A 16399-nucleotide genomic window follows, 5' to 3' on the forward strand; every position below is an offset into this window, starting at 1 on the left:
TCAGCTTCTAGCAATCATAATCTACTAAAGAAGGTAAGAAATTGCCTTTGATGAGGAGGGGGGAAAAGGAAGAAAAGAAAGGAAAAAAAAAGAAGAAGAGGAGAGAGCTGGGTTAACACATATCAGTTACTTGGATACAGCCGATACTGACTTGTCGTGATGTACATGAAGCATGTAGTGAAGTTCGGAGCACTGTGATTTAAGAAAATCTCAGAGAACATCATCCTTTTATATGTCTTGTTCTCATCATATCAGCATGATTGATGCTTCAGTGCATTGTACATAACACAATGCTTCCAAAAATGAGGGATTAACTGTAATTCTTTTAGATTTGTTCTTTATATTTGATCATAGGTGCAAAAAAAAAATAAATCTGAAACGCACCAAAATGTGCAAAAATATACCTGCAGAAAAATAGCACAGTGCTCTTTACTACTGTTTACTTTTGAAGTTTTCCTAAACATGCACTGAAATTTAGCAGTCGACTTCAGTTAATAAAGCTACTCAAAACCAGCATAAATCATGCAGCTATAGGTTTGTGCATGCAAGGATAATCTATGACATCCATCCTGCTTTTGCTTAGAGTAGTAGTCAAAACATTTTTGCTTCTTGCAGGTCCTGCTGATCTGTACTGTAATTTGAATTCTCAAGCTGTTATCTGTACATCATTCCCAAGAACTCTCCAAAATAGAAAAGAATTTCCACTTCTTTAATTAAAACCAGGAGCTACGGCATGCACTTGGCTGGGTCCTGACTTACTGTCAGGGAGAGACTTGAGCTTGGGGGTCAGATCCTCAGCCGAGGTAAAAAAAAAGCTCGGCTAGAATTAATTGGGCTATCCTGGTTTACCTGAGGATATAGTCCTTTTGTATTTCTAGCATCAAGTGCTGCCAACTGTTTTCAAATACACCTGAAGTGCCTGGATGCCATTGTTACTAATTGATGTCTATACAGCACCTTTAATGCAGATGGGTATAATGCGCTTTACGGATTTTTGTGCCAGATTCCACCCACAGGGACACTAGACTAAATCAAGAGGAATGCCACCGAAAAAAGGCATTGTAGAGAGAAGGAACAGCACATCTTAAAACGGAAAGTGAATCTGGCTGTTAGCTGAGTGATCGTTTGCACATCGCTGAGTGCAAATGCAACCAGCTCTGGGGCAGAGCAAGGCAGCAGTTCAACAGTACCCATGGACAACTAAACAAGTTGTGCACAGTAATAATTCCTTGATTTTAGTTATGACAAACAGTAATTAACTCGTGGTTATGTAAATATATTGTTATCCGGGTAACATTTTTCATCGCTTGTATCACAGACAGGAGCTCCGCAGCTAAGCAGCATGCACAGTTAGAAAAAAAAAAAGTTTATAAATGATGATAAAGAGCTTCGAAGATTTACAGTGTCACAAATAACAAAGCAGTGTTTCTCCCACTTTCCAGCTACCTATATAGTTAATCAAGCAATAATTGATCTCTGAGAAAGCCGCAAGGCAGGTTGCAATATGATCAGAGTGAGACTTTCCACCAAGGAAGACTGTTCTGTCGTGGGATAGAGGTCCTTCATCTTAACCAAGAATGCTCATGTCTGTTTCCCGTGCAATTCATCCAGAGCGCAGTTAGCTGTATGATCGAAGAGGTGCGTAGCTGTCACTCCTGAAGAGAGACTCCCTCATACAGGGGCGCATTAATCAGTTGAGGGATTCACAGATCAAAGGCAGAGCCCGAGCTGGTGCTGACAGTGGTCATGGAGAGGAGAGTGGGAGTACAGAGCCCTGCAACAAGCTCTACGGTTGTACTGGGGAGGAGCTGGGCCACTATATTCCACAGACCCATAACCTCTACATTGCTACTTCATTTAGCTTTACGTACAGTGATTCAGAGTATTGCACTGGGGATGTGACAAACATTCATTTCAGTGACTGTATCCTCATCCATGGTGGAAGAGGCGCAGCCTTTTGGCCAGCCCTGGATGGAAGACAACGTTCTGGGTATGTCTGTATGGCACTTATGCTATGAATAAATTAACCCTGGGCACCAGCAGCAGCACAGTCCTGCACATGAGGTAGTGAAGTCCAGCAAAGTATGGGGCATGGCAGTCCAGGAATAGCTGAGAGCTGTAATCTGCAGAGCCCACGCGAGCATCTGGCCTTCACAGTCCTGACCTGCTGTGTGGAGGGGCTGGCTAAGCCTCACAGCACTCTCCCACCCTAGCCAGCTGCATGCTCAGGTCAGCAACACTTTGTGGCCAACTTGTCAGAAGTTGCAGGGATGGAGCAACATGAGGACTGAGATTTGACATTTGTACTACGGCTGGAAGACAGACATCAAGGAGTGACAAACATGCAACAGCCAAGAAAAGCTTCAGACAGGAGCAGAGCAGAGGAGGAGCTGCAAGAGACACACTGAAGTTATTTCAGAGCTGATTTTTTCTATTGCTATTTTATTTTTGTGAGATATCCAGCGAAATGGAGCCTGGCATTTTAGAATACGCTCCTCACGCTGTGACAGTAATGGCTGTCAGGGTATGCAGCTGACTACTTTCAATCTATTAGACCTCAGTAGCATCTGAGACTGGTTCAAAAGGCCCATCGTAGTGTGTAAATGTGAGACAGTAAGTGTGATGCGCGTGTGTCACTTCTGAAATGGTGGGCTAGCCCTGAGAAATTGTTTGATAACAGCGGCTTGTGCCAAAGAATCACTGATCAGTACAGGATTGTTTTCTCTGATGAGCTATAGCTTGCTCCAGCATGCTTCCGTAGCACGTAGGCAAGTTTACCTCCTTATGAAATAGCTGGTTTTCAACTACCTCCCAGGACTCATAAACAGCCTCACTTCAAACAAAATGCTCAGTGCTATTGAAAGTAGGAAGCCTGATTCTCCTTATGCTGGGTTGAGCCTCGGGACTAAAGCAACAACACAAAACAATTTGCCTGGTTTGTAAACTGAGAACATTTTCCATGTGACTGAGTGGAACAGGAAGCACATGTTGAGAGCCCCCAAGTACCATTTCCGCAGAAGGATTCTGTTCACTGCAATGAGACCTTTAAAAATATCCAAGATGTGAAAAGATATTTGAGAAATTTTCATGAAGAATTTTTAGTACCCTCTGCTGTAATAAGCAGAAGGTGTTTAATAAACATGATATGCAGCAGTTGCTAAGCAGAATCTGATTTATGTACAGTAGCAGTTAGAAGCAACTACACATCAGGGTTGTACACTTTATTTGACTGTGAATTCTGATTTTCTGATGGAAGCAATTCTGCTGAACTTTATTTATAATCAGCTTACAACATGGGTAGCAGTATTATAAATGCTTCTCAAATTACCTAGCAAATCTTGTTGTCTTCTTGGGCAAATAAGAAACCTACATCATGAGCTTTAATTGGAATACAGGTCATTGTCAAGGGTAAAACACTTTCCAAACCCTTCTGATAGTTGAAATCATACAGAATTGAAAAAAAAGGGTGCAGAATAACTCAGTGCACCTGATACAGTATTGTGTCTGCTCATTACATACATTTCAAAACAAATTGTTCCTGATTTTTTTTTCCCCCCTCATTAAATTAATTATTAAAACTCAATGGATTCTTGCATGGATTACATTGGAGTTTGTGTAAGCGAAGAAGAGGGAGCCAGGAGACCTAGTCTCTGCTCCACCAGTGTGAATGGAGCACAGTTCCCACACCAACTTAAACCCGTTAGCGGTGTATCAGAGTAACAGAGATCAGAGCCTGACCCAGAAACAGAGCAAGGCAGAGAAGTACAGTTTCATTTAGTGGTGTTCAGGAATCAAACACACGTCCTGTCTGTATAGAGAACAAAAATGAGGATGCAAGCTGTGCCTCATATGACATTAATCGATTACAGTGCTCCATCCTTATCTCATTATAAGTCAGTGAAATCAATGGAATAATGTTTACTCACTTCTGATGAAAATCTTGCCAGAGAGAAAGCAGAAGGTCTACAGGGAAGTCTCCAAACCTCTCTTCCCCTTCCCTTTCCTCCCCTTTGTCTTCCACTTCCCTTTCCCCTTCCCTTTTCCTTCATCAGTATATTAAAAATTTAAAAATAAAAGATTAGGAGACTTAATAGATCCCCACAATGGATTTGTAGTGGTAGCGAGCAGATAATGACATTTGTATCACTCGGGTCAAATAGACAAGGAGATCCCGCTGCAGAATGGTCCCTCGACCCAGTGCAAACAATTCTAGGCATGAATCCGTCTGCCACCTTGGAAGTAAAGCACCAACAGAACCCTGTCAAGGAATAAGCTTCATTTTTATCTGAATTAATCTGACGTTATCAGATAGCTATCTTAATAATATTGTGTATATACATACTTTTTTCCCCATCTAGACAGACTAATAATTTCCTTTAGTTTCTTGCACTTCATAGGATCCCCCAGATTTTCCAACTAGGCCAATCCTATAAACCATTTGATGCACAGACCCTAACATACCAAACTCTCCCATTGAGAGGCTGTTTGGAGAGCAAGGGCTCTGCAGCAAAGCACATGCACGCTACTATTTCTTGGGGTCGCAGCAGCATGAGCACATAAATAAAAATGTAGGGGCTTCAGCAGGGAGAACAAGAGTGAGCGGAAAGAATCATTGACTGGAGTGAGGTGGGGGTGGTTTTTAGGTCCTTGGGCCAGTGTTCTATTTTCCTTTGTAGATGCCCAAATGTAGATGCATCTCTCATAGCACAGCAAGATGAATGAAAAGACACGCACAGCCATGGGAGAAGAGCATGCAGGTTTAAACCCAGCCAGACCATCTGGCACATACGGAGGTACCACACAGCCTTCTCTGCCCTCAGGCTACCTGAGCAATACTCGTGCTGCTGCACTGCACAGGAGTCAGAGGAAGAGTCTTGCCCCATATTTTTACTGGGTCAGAAGATGTTTATTCCTGAAGCAAATTTCTCCCCCTGCCCAAATCTGCGGTATGACCATGGATCAAGATGCTTCCTCCGTACATGACGTGCTGCCATTGCACCTGCAGAGAGTACAGTCCTCCCTGTTGGTGTCCCACACCAAGGCAGGCCCTGCAGTGCAGGACATAGCGGTTGTGCATAATAACCTTCAAAGCCCACTTTGTTTACAGTGTTAATGTGTTATGTCAAGCTTAGTTCTCACCCTTTTTCCTGCCGGCCTGGTCTACAAGGTTTGTGTTTCCCTCTCTCAATCAATAATGGCTTAAGTAGCGAATAGAGTTCCCATCCCCCAGCACTAATAGACCCTCATGCAGTCAGGAAGCATCAAGATGAACCCTCAGTTACCACTGTGCACCCTGTTTAATGTATGCATTTTTATGGCCTCTGATGTATATGGTTCCATTACTGTCTATGAATACAGAGTACTGGAGCTAGTTAATGTATTATTTATTTTATTACCCCTTTGTATAAGCTGGTATTTGTAATTTGGAATTTTACATACTTTGGTTCTGTAATGGTTTCATAATGTGTACACAGCTCAATAATTAAAAAAATATATCTTACCACCTAACCTCCAGAGCCAAGTTTGTTTACACTGCTAACTGCATGCCCCAGCCAGCGCACGTCCCCAGCCATCTGCCAGCCCCTCCACTCCCAGCCCCAAAAGCCTCGCCGGTCCCACTGCCAGGACATGGCCCCCACCAGCACCCTGAGAAATCCAGCACAGTTTTGTTCCTCCTCTCTGGGAAGAGAGGCAAGTGTTCTAGATTTTTAGAGTTTTCAGATTTTATAGACCTAACGTGCGGCTGGCTGGCACGTCCCCTTCGTTTCCGAGGACGGAGCGCCGTGAGCACAAGGGCTGCCTGTCTGCCCAGTGCTCAGCCCCACACGGGGTTTCAGCAGAAGCGTTTTCTCTTTCACTGATGAGGCAAGTTTCTGCCAGTACGTCCTGTCATGAAGCACATTGGGTAACAGGAGGGACCAAAGGGAAGAGGGGGTTTCTCTCAGGCAATCAGCATGTCCTACACCCAGCTCCAGCCGCCTGCCCAGTCCTAACTTGGATGCCCCGCAGCAGTGCTGATCCTCCTGCCAGCTGGTGAAGAGAAGTCTGTCACTCCTCCAAATGGCCTGGAAGTTCACTTGCAAAAATTCCCAGCTGTAACCTTCCAGGTATCACAGCCTGGCTGCACAACCGTATTTATGGATTTGATTTAGTATTTTTTGCCTGGTTCACATTCATCCTAAAACTATGACCTGTCCAAATAAAAAAGTGTAAGAATCATAGAATTGTTTAGGTTGGAAAAGACCTTTAATGTCATCAAGTCCCACTGTAAACCTAGCACTGCCAAGTCCACCACTAAACCATGTCTTTAAGCACCACATCTACACATCTTTCACGTACCTCCAGGGATGGGGACTCAACCACTTCCATGGGCAGGCTGTACCAATGCTTGTCAATCCTTTTGGTGAAAAAATTTTTCTTAATATCCAATCTAAACTTGCCCTGGTGAAACTTGAGGCTATTTCCTCTCGTCCTCTCTCTTGTTACTTGGGGGAAGAGACCGACCCCCACCTCACTACAGCCTCCTTTCAGGCAGTTGTAGAGGGCAATAAGGTCTCTCCTCAGCCTCCTCTTCTCCAGGCTAAACAACCCCAGTTCCCCCAGCTGCTCATCATCAGACTTGGGCTCCAGACCCCTCACCAGCTTCATTGCTCTTCTCTGGACACGCTCTAGCACCTCAATGTCCTTTGTGTAGTGAGGGGCCCAAAACTGAACCCAGTATTCAAGATGTAGCCTCACCAGTGCCAAGTACAGGGGGATGATCACTGCTGGCCACACTATTTCTGATACATAATAAGCATAATACACTATTACTTTCTGCCTTCCTCCACATGGATGCCAGCCAAACCACATGGCACCCGCACAGAAACCCTTTGGTTTCAGTACCGGGTCTGCAAAATGCTGTTCTGCCACCACAAAGAGTCTTTACCAGTTCTTTGGCTGAAGGAGGTCCTGCCCTTAAACCAGCTTGTCCACTGGCCAGGAAGATAACTTTGAGGGTTGTTTGATTGTGTTTCTCTGCAGCAGAACAAGCACTTGTTGGTTTTGGCTGAAAAGGCACCAGTAATTCAATGTCCACAGAGGATAGTGTCTTACTGCTGCAGGGAGCAATATGAAGGCATTGACTGCCAGAAGCAGCTTTTATCTTCCCAGCTCCATGGCTGGAGGCAGAGCCAGGAGAGCACACAGGTGAAGGTCAGAGGAAGGGAAAGAAGATACTGAGGAAGAGAGTAGAGAAAGCCTTTGCTTGGTTTATGCTAGCAGCAGAGAGGGGAGAGTCAGCAAACCCAGATCAGAGTTTGCTCTCTTCATTTCATCCAACATAGTCTGAAAAGATATGATGCAATGCGCAAAACACCAAAAAAAATTATTAACGAACAGGCTTGCTGGCGGCATTGGAACCAGGCAGTCTGATAACAGGTCCTTGCACACAGCCAAGTTGCTGGAGGCCACCTCACCTCAGCAAAGGCATCTAGCACAGACCCTGTGCATGCAGGCACAGGGAGCAGGGATCGGAGGAGGCGTCCGAGGTGCACAGAGCACAGTAGAAGCCAGAGGAAGAACTGCGGGCAAGGGATATTACCTGGGAAGAGGAGAAGCATTATCTGTGTCAGTGTTCAGTGCACAGAGGAGTGCAAAACCCTCCACTTTTTTCTCTCCATTGTGCAAAATTAGCAAAGTTAATAAAACTGGTACTTAAGGGAAAAAACTCAAAATACAACTGTGCAGGTCTTTGCGAGAAAGAAAAAGGAGTGAGGAGAGCTTCAGGTTATGTGGCACCAAATTAGGAAAAAAGACAAATGAATCCAGACCTCCAAACCCACCAACAAGGACTGCCAACACCTGGTACAGAGGGTTGGATACCAGAAAAGATTATACTCTGCCTTGACTATCAGTATTTATGTCCAAACCATTTGTGTCAGGGTATTAGTGAGCTGGAAAGAGGACTGGATGACTTCGTGAAGAAACCGCTGGGTAGAAGATATGGGTTCAATTTCTGCCTCTCTTGTAACCTTCCTGTGTGACCCCTGCCAAGTTCTCTCTCTCCCCCAAACCACTTACTCCGATGTCAAGGCCCACACCGCAGAGATTGCCTTGCTGCATGCGTTTACAGCCTGCCTGGGAGAGCCGGCTCTGCTATCAGGTGGGGCCAGCAGGCACAACAACTTAAAGAACTACTGCCAGTCATAAATTGCATTAAACTGGCTTCTACCTCACACAACAGAGCTGATATAAATAACCAGTGCTAGTAACAGGTGATAGCGGACTATTTCAGAAAGAGGGAGGCTTTCTCTGTTTAATTTAACCAAGTACACACACACACACGCAAACTAGACAGTTTTTCAAAAATGAGGATGCAGATGAGAGATTCAAGGACAGTTCTAACTTGCCCTCTGTCAATTTACAAGAGAATTTATTCCAGACTATTCATACATGAATATTTAGCATGGCAACAATTACATCCAATGACACCCATGAGATACATAGTGCTGAAGACCCTCTCCAAGGAACATGCACAATGCTAGATGTCAATTTTTTAACTGGACTGCACATGTGAAATGTGAGAATAATATTTCTTCAGATCTTGCAATAATATTTCCTTTAATTATTGTATTAATTTCTTATATATTGCTGCCATGTTTTATAAATGAGAGGTATGATTGATTCACACGAGCAGAAATGGATACGTGACAGGAAGTAAAGGGGAGAGAGAGCGGCTGCTGAGGCATGTTAAAATAGCCTGTGGTCAATCTTATTCTTAATGCAAAGACCTTGTTTTTGTTGTATAAAGGAAAAAGGAGGGGGAAGGGAGAGAGACTGTTGGGGGAGTCACTCAGGGCTTAAATAGCACAGACTTAAGGACATATAAAAAGAAGGTGGCTTCAAGTCCTCAAATAAAATTTAACCCCAAAACCACAAAATAGTGAACATAAGGTCTATATATGGCTAGGTAAAATGCTTTTCTGTATGGATAATTTATTTATTTTCAATATGAAGCTCTCTGGTCTCATGCCCTATTATAAGCCCTTACTGTGGAGCACATTATTAGTTGGGAGGGAAAAAAAAAAAAAAAAAAGAAAAAAGGCAATGAATATTCATACTAAACATTCCAGATACAAACCTCTGACAAATCCAGTAAAATGGGAACTAGGGAATACTGAGGTCACAGCACATGCAGCTACGGTTGTGATGACTTGCCTTGCAAGACTGCTTAATTCAGGGTCTACATTACACTGGACACCATTCCAAAGAGCATGTTTACCAAGGAATGAGATAATAAAAAGTTGTCCTTCACTCACCATAGGATGTTCTTCCTAAGTGGGCAGCGCAGTGCCTGCGGTCTTTAATTCACATGGATGCTGGTGCCGCTGCAGAAGTGAATGCAACAGGCAAAGCCCACAACTAACACCTGGAATCAGCCCTCTGGTTAAAGTAGGACATGTTCTCACTTCCAACAGCTTTTAGTAACCACTAAAAGTGCCTCTCAGAGCCTGGATGACCTTGTCTCTCCTGCATTGTGCCAGGTACAATTTCTTTTGCCAGGAACAGAGTGGATTTTAACAGCTATACTAAGTCTACTGACAGTGAAAGAGGGAACTTAGCAGGTTAGTCTCTGCTGGCATGTATAACTCAGTAAAAGACCTTTAGGACAGTCCACTAAATATTTTCCCCAAAACACAAAAAATCCATATAACAATAATCCTTGTCTTAGGACAATGAAATTTAATGAAACTTTCTAATGAGGTTTTACAGCCTGCTGGAAATGTGTTCTTGATGGGAATAACAAGTTGTTTTACCTAAAAAAGTGGCCCTGGAACTCATTCACAAGGCATGGGGGCGTATCTCCATCTGTGGCCTGTGCAACACAATCTCCAGAGAAATCCACTCAAAACTCCACCTGCCAGTTGCATGGTTGGACTTGATAGTATAAACCCCAGACACCATGGGACTGTTTTCTAGGCAAAAAGTATTAAGTTGCAGCACATTATTCACTGAGTTAGAAAAGAACAAACATTTAATAATTGCAAATTTAAAAGCAAAATTCTGTAGGACTGGGATAAGGAGATAAATCATTAAGGGATTAGATACTACTGAACAGAGTAATGCAACGAGGTCAAGAAATGAAACTAAGCCTTTGGCTCATCAGTATTCCCCTAAGAAGCGATTGCACTGCCTCTCTGAAATTAATTTAGTCCCTGTCCCTGCCACCCCTCAGACATTGTGGGAGAAGTCAGATATTTACCTCCTTACACCCATTTCTAAAACAGCTTGTTTGGTGGAAACTCTGCATCTGCTTCCCGTCCATCTGAGAATGATGAGATTGATGGCACCATTTACCTAGCACGTTCAGTAAAAGTTTCTTCATGCATTTGAACCAGTCTCTTGTTTTCCCACTAGCGGTATTTCTTAGTTTTCTGCAAGCAAACGTTTCATCTGTGGTGGACATCTGAATTTGTGAATATGTCTCCAGAAGACTGTTTACCATTTACAGAGTTTAGCCTAGGCAACAGAGACAAGCAGGAATATTTCAGAATTAGGCTTGTCTCCTGACTCTAGCATAGGCCTCCCCCGAAACCTTACAACCTATCCTACTGTATGTAAACCTTAAATCCTTCAAAAATAATACCATAATAATCAGATATAGTCTCAGTTCTTATTGGGAGAAAGCCATAAAGTCATACCACGAGACAAAGGAGCAGCTGATATTGATTTGGACTCATCATCAGTGCCACCCTTTCCCAATTAGGCTAATAACACTGTGGTGTTAAGGTCAGGATACAGGCACAGAATAGGACATAAACTTTAAGTAATCCCTGCCTGAATAGGAATTTTACAATTCTGGCTACTCTTTGACTAAGACTCATCTTTCTTAAATAGTCAATTTTTCCTGACTAAACATTAATCCAAGAAAGGCAAAAATACAAAATGCGGTTCAATTTAAATATGTAGATTTTTCTGTCCATGGAGCAAGATTCCTCTCAGATGAGACCCTGTTAGGGCTTGCAGCACTTTTTGAGATGTTGTGTAGACCAACCATGTGCATTGTGGCTGGCGATATCCTGAAGGAGAGATTCCAGGGAAGAGGAGGCACTATGAGCCACACTGAAGCCACTTAACCAACAGAGGAGCCTAAGCTAAGGCTGCTACTGCTGGCTAACTGATTAGTCAATGGAGGGGGAGAGACCATCCCAGAAAGTAGTTAATTCATCCCTTGAGATCTCAGCCACCTCCTAGAAGTGTACGTCTGTCTCCACTTGGTTACTTAGGCTGCCTTTGGCAATTACGCTTTTTCATAGAATCGTTTAGGTAGGAAAAGAATTTTAAGATCATCAAGTCCAACTGTTAACCTAACACTGCCATTCCACCATAAACCATGTCGCTAAGCAGGTGTCCTTTATGTATGTACCTCAGAGATGTGTAAATTTAGGGACCAACTCAAGGCTTTGTGCCTTAGGGAGGGAGGTTAATGCATGCAAATGAGATTTACTTGAACTGCTTTGTCACTGTATTGGCAGAATTTTCATTTGGGGAATCTTAAATCTAAGTAAACTAAAGTTTTACTGGGCACTTGAGTTACAATTCCAGGAAGTTTAACACTGCTTGAATATAGAGAAATATATATATGAGCTATTATGGCATACAGAGGCTTTCTGATTTTGTTGCATAACCCTGACCCTGTGACACCATTTTCAGGTTTTATCTCTCTACTCAGCGTTTCCTCCCCTCGTGGAGCGTTATCACTCTTGATTCATCGCCCTCAGTGACAGCTCACTCTGTTCAATATAATTCCTGGTCTTGTACACTTTCTATTGCTTTTTCTTTCTTACCAAAACTTCTCTATTTATTTCCAACCCTGAGTAAATTTGAAAAAACTTGAGCTACTATGGATAAATAAATAATGAAGGATGTAGTCTTTTGAAAATCTAATAAAACCTTCTTAATCTCTTCATATATTACTGTAAGTAAATGGAGATTATTTTACTTTAATTTTTGAAGCTGGAGTCTGAGAAGAAAATAATTTTATGTTGTGCTGACAATCATCTTTCTCAATCATGCTTGAAATACCGATTTCCTTGACTGTATGCTGTAAGCCACAGATTTAGATCCTATTGAATTCAAGTAGAGTATAGAGGAGTGGCTGAGGGAACCACTTGGTGCAGTGTCTTTAGTGGCTTATCCCAGGTCACCCTCTTTCCAAACAGCAGCCGTGATCCTGCAACCACTTAGGCAGGCTCCTTAATCTGCACGAAGGCTCACTAAAGACCTGATTTTGATTGAAGAATTTTCCTGTGCAATGCTGTTTGTAAGATTGGGGCCATTGTGAAGCCCAGCAACTCCTATTCCCTCTCTGTGCTTCAAAATTTCCTGTATTTATGTTATCAGATAGATAACAGCTTCTCAAGTATAGCTGTTACATGTTGAAATCCCCCCCCATCACTCATATAATAAATTCACATCAGGAAAATTATGATTTTTAAAAAATCAACTTCTATTACACACTCTTGAAAGTATTTTGGACACTCAATAAAATAACAACACTGTTGGGGGGAAAAAAATAATATTATAAACCAGTGCAGAGATTCAAAGAAAGAGTGAAAAAGTAAGACATGGTATAGTTAAATTCAGAGGCAGATGTCCCCAAGAATGCAAAAATTTGCATCCAAATGTTTTTTAAATCCAACATATTGACAGGAATTGCTATTTCAAGGAGCACATTGGCCTTTTTCTCCTCCTTGTCTTAAGAAACCCTTCAATTCAGGAGCATCACACAAAAATTGTTCTTAATCCATGAAAATAATCCAGGCTCACCCAAACAGCTGATATAGAATCAGAAAGGTAGAAGGATCATTTGGCTTTGGCTCACCTCTCTCCAAAGGTCCTTTCATTCCTACAAAAGGTCCCTTATTTTCCATCTCACTTTCCAGCAAATCTGCATCCCCAGTCACTCCAGTCCAGCACCACCCTGGCTTCATCCCTAGCACAGAGGTCCTGCCCAGCCGCTATAACTGGCTACACTCTTACTTCTCTCAGCATTAAAAAGGAAAACCCTCCAAATACACACCCTCTACTTTCTTTAGGTCAGGTGGACATTTGGAGGTTTGCTGATGATTTTTCCAGCATTTTCTCACCCACTGTGAAAACACAATTGCAAGTGAACAACAGGTACCGACCAGCTCATACCGAAACCGGTGATTCATGCAAATACTGTCCTTCCAGAAGTCTGTGGACTTCAAAAGCACACGTGCAGTGATTACATAAAGCCATGCTGTGAGTGGCTGGCATTGTAAATAGAGAATTTATGGCCTTTCTAGCTATGATTTTTCTATCAAGCCTTCAGCAATGGTTACTCATTCTTTCTTTGCATCTTTCAGTCTGGATTTATCTCAATGGCTGAAAAAGGCTGGGGAAAATTAAAAACTGGGACACTGCTAGACAGCCTCTCAGAAGCCCACAGGTTGGAAAGCAAGGTGTAAAGACAGTGGGTGGAAGCATTTGCTGTGTGAGAGGAGAGCTGGATAAAGCAGCTCAGGATGTCAAAGATTGGGATGTCCCCGCTGCCATGAGCGGCAATTTTCCTAATAGCAAAAAGTGAGGCAGAGCTACGAAAAGAGTGCTCCTGACTGATTTCCTTGCCTTATCCTTTGTGTTAGGGCAGGTAGAAAAATTAATTCTCGCAGATATATTTGATATTGAATCTGCTTATCTATAGGGGTTTGCTCAGGCAGGAGCCCTGGCAGCCATCAGCAAGAGGAATCCCGTTGGCTCAGAGAGGCAGCAAGTGCTGACTTGCCGAACGCCGAGGGCTGTCGAGGCTGACACATGCCACGCTGACAGGTGTGGATGTTTTCTCTCTGCCTTCCCACCTGGCTGGGAGGCAGAGTCTGATGCCTACATCAGGCAGGGCTCTGCATCACTGCACGTCACCATGCCCCGAGCTGGGAGCTTGGAGAACCCACCTGGAGGCTAGGCCACCTTTTTGGCATTTTTTGACAGAGGCGTTCCTCTTTTGCCTGTCTCACTGTGTATAGTATGGCAGTATCCAGACACCACATGGCACCTTCGACTTCATCCCAGCCTCCTAGATATCTGCCCAAATCTTAGCACCCATTCAATTGTCTGCTTGCCCAGCCCTTTCCTCTTTACCTCCTCCATGCTCATCCTGAATGCCCTAAGGAAGTCTTCCCTCCTTTCTTGCTTTTCACCATTGCCAATTTTGCTCCCATTTCTAGTGTCCTTGTTGCAGAGGACCCTGTGTCCGTGGAAGTTCTGCACTTCTTTGGATGCTCCTTGGCCCAGAGATCCTCCACAGTCCTGTTCCTGGGAGGCAGAGACCCTGGCCAGGTATGCTCAGCACTACTGCTGCCTCACTCCTGCCTGGCCAGGCTCCAGCCACTGTGGCTGTCTGATCCTGCACTTGAATTTTAACTTCTGTAGTCAAAGAAGCCACCACATTATTTGGTGTGGGTTTATACTCAGCAGCCTTGAGTAACTAGAGAAATCCCAGAGCATAGCGAGACCTCTGAAAACCTATTTTAGGTTCCAACCCCCAAGGCAATACCCTTGCCACTGTCCCCTCGTGCCACTGGGGTTGCGGACAAGGTGATCATTAACAAACACTGCTTTCAAAACCCTGTGAAGTTCTCTGCTCCCTCTTGATTACCCTCAGTGGGTGTCTGGGCACCAAAGATTGCAGAATGTTACCCCAATCGTTCAGAGCATCTGCTCAGACAAGAAAGATTTCTGAGCCCCTCAAAGATCCCAGTGATTGATGCTGCAGAAATTGTTGTAAAAATAACCCCAAACCATCAAAATGTGTATTGCACGTACATTCCAAATATTGTCCATCACTAGATCAATGTAAATATATTTTTTTCCTATTAAACTTACTGGGACAAATTCATCCTTTTAATGGAGCTAGGATGATTTACACCAACTGATGTTCTGTCCCTTTGTGCTCTTCTTTTCTTATTTTCAGAACAGCAGGGAAAATTTCACTATTATAAAAAACCCACAGATGCTGTTATTAATTTCCTGTAAGTTTTGGAGGCTAGCGTCTTGTGTTTGCTTCTCTTATGCTCTCTCCCTCTCTCTCCCAAGAACAATCAGAATAATAGAAAAATATACAATGTTGTTATGATTACATCTTTTTTCATGCCTTGTTCTAATTTTTCTTACACTTTTGTTTATACCTTTCTGGAACTACGAATTCTTCTTTGAGCAAGAATCCTTACAAAGAGAAATTATAGTCATCTTACACCTAATGCATCACTGAAGAAGAAAGAGGATTTATTATCCTTCAAGTATCTTTTCATGAAGAATTTATCCCAGCAGGTGGACTCAATCTATGTGGGGTAGGTAAGCGTAAAATTTGATCCTCAGATTTTAGAGCTACTGTAAAATAGCCATTTATGTTGGTACCTTTACTAATAAGTGTTTCGATTTATACTGAAACAGATTAAATTGAAGTTCCTCTACTTCTTGATGAAGTATACTTTGGCAAATGAGGGTTAAAACTATTTTGCACCTGGAAAGGCTTATTTCCTTACACAAAACTTTAATAAACTAAAAAATATTTGTCCTTTTTACATTTCCCTTTCTTCCTCCATCCCTTCATCTTTCCTTTCCTTCCTCTTAAATTCTCCCCTGCCCTATTTTGCACACACACTCTATTAGCTTCACATTTTTTAGACTATTATCTATGAGCAGAAATAGCTTAAATCTTTGCAATACTGGTCAAGGGTAACATTCATACTCTTGACAAGAGACTCTCTCAGCTCTAATCTACTTCAATTCTAATTGCTGAATTATTAAAGCCAGAGACCCTCTTGTGCTTCATCAGTACCTACCTTGCTGCTGAAATACCAGCAGAGGCAGTGGAGCTGCTGCCAGCTTTGAACTTGCACCATGCCTGCTTTGGAGTTGTTTGGGAAGGATCAGCAATTTCAGATGAGCGTGAAGTGACTTCCTTTGCATGTTTGAACCAGTTTGGGGAAAAAATTATCTGTCTTCCAAACAACGTGTCCGCTATGAAGGGTCAGCACTTGGAGAATATTGAGTGCTCTTCAGCAACCAAAAAAAAAAAAAAAATTTCTTATAAGGAAAGTTGTGTTATCTACTTACCTGAGCTCTTAAATAGCCTCCTTATTGATTTGAAAGTGCCTGACAATAAGTGTGACCATCTGAGGGCAGTTACTGACTTTCTCATGTCCAAACAACACTCAGGTGGTCCCAGAATTGCAGCATCTGGGACTGAGTCAAACCTGTTCAAGTAACCAGAAGAGCCATTCCTAGTTCTGCTCTTGTGTGTGAACTGGACTAAAGCCCAACTGGAAAGGAAGCCAAAGGACTGAGATGGGGCAATGCTCATGTGTGCCACACTTGGCTGCCTGCTCATAAA

Source organism: Egretta garzetta, unplaced genomic scaffold (assembly GCF_000687185.1).
Source record: "Egretta garzetta isolate BGI_Z169 unplaced genomic scaffold, ASM68718v1 scaffold206, whole genome shotgun sequence".
Taxonomy (NCBI): domain Eukaryota; kingdom Metazoa; phylum Chordata; class Aves; order Pelecaniformes; family Ardeidae; genus Egretta; species Egretta garzetta.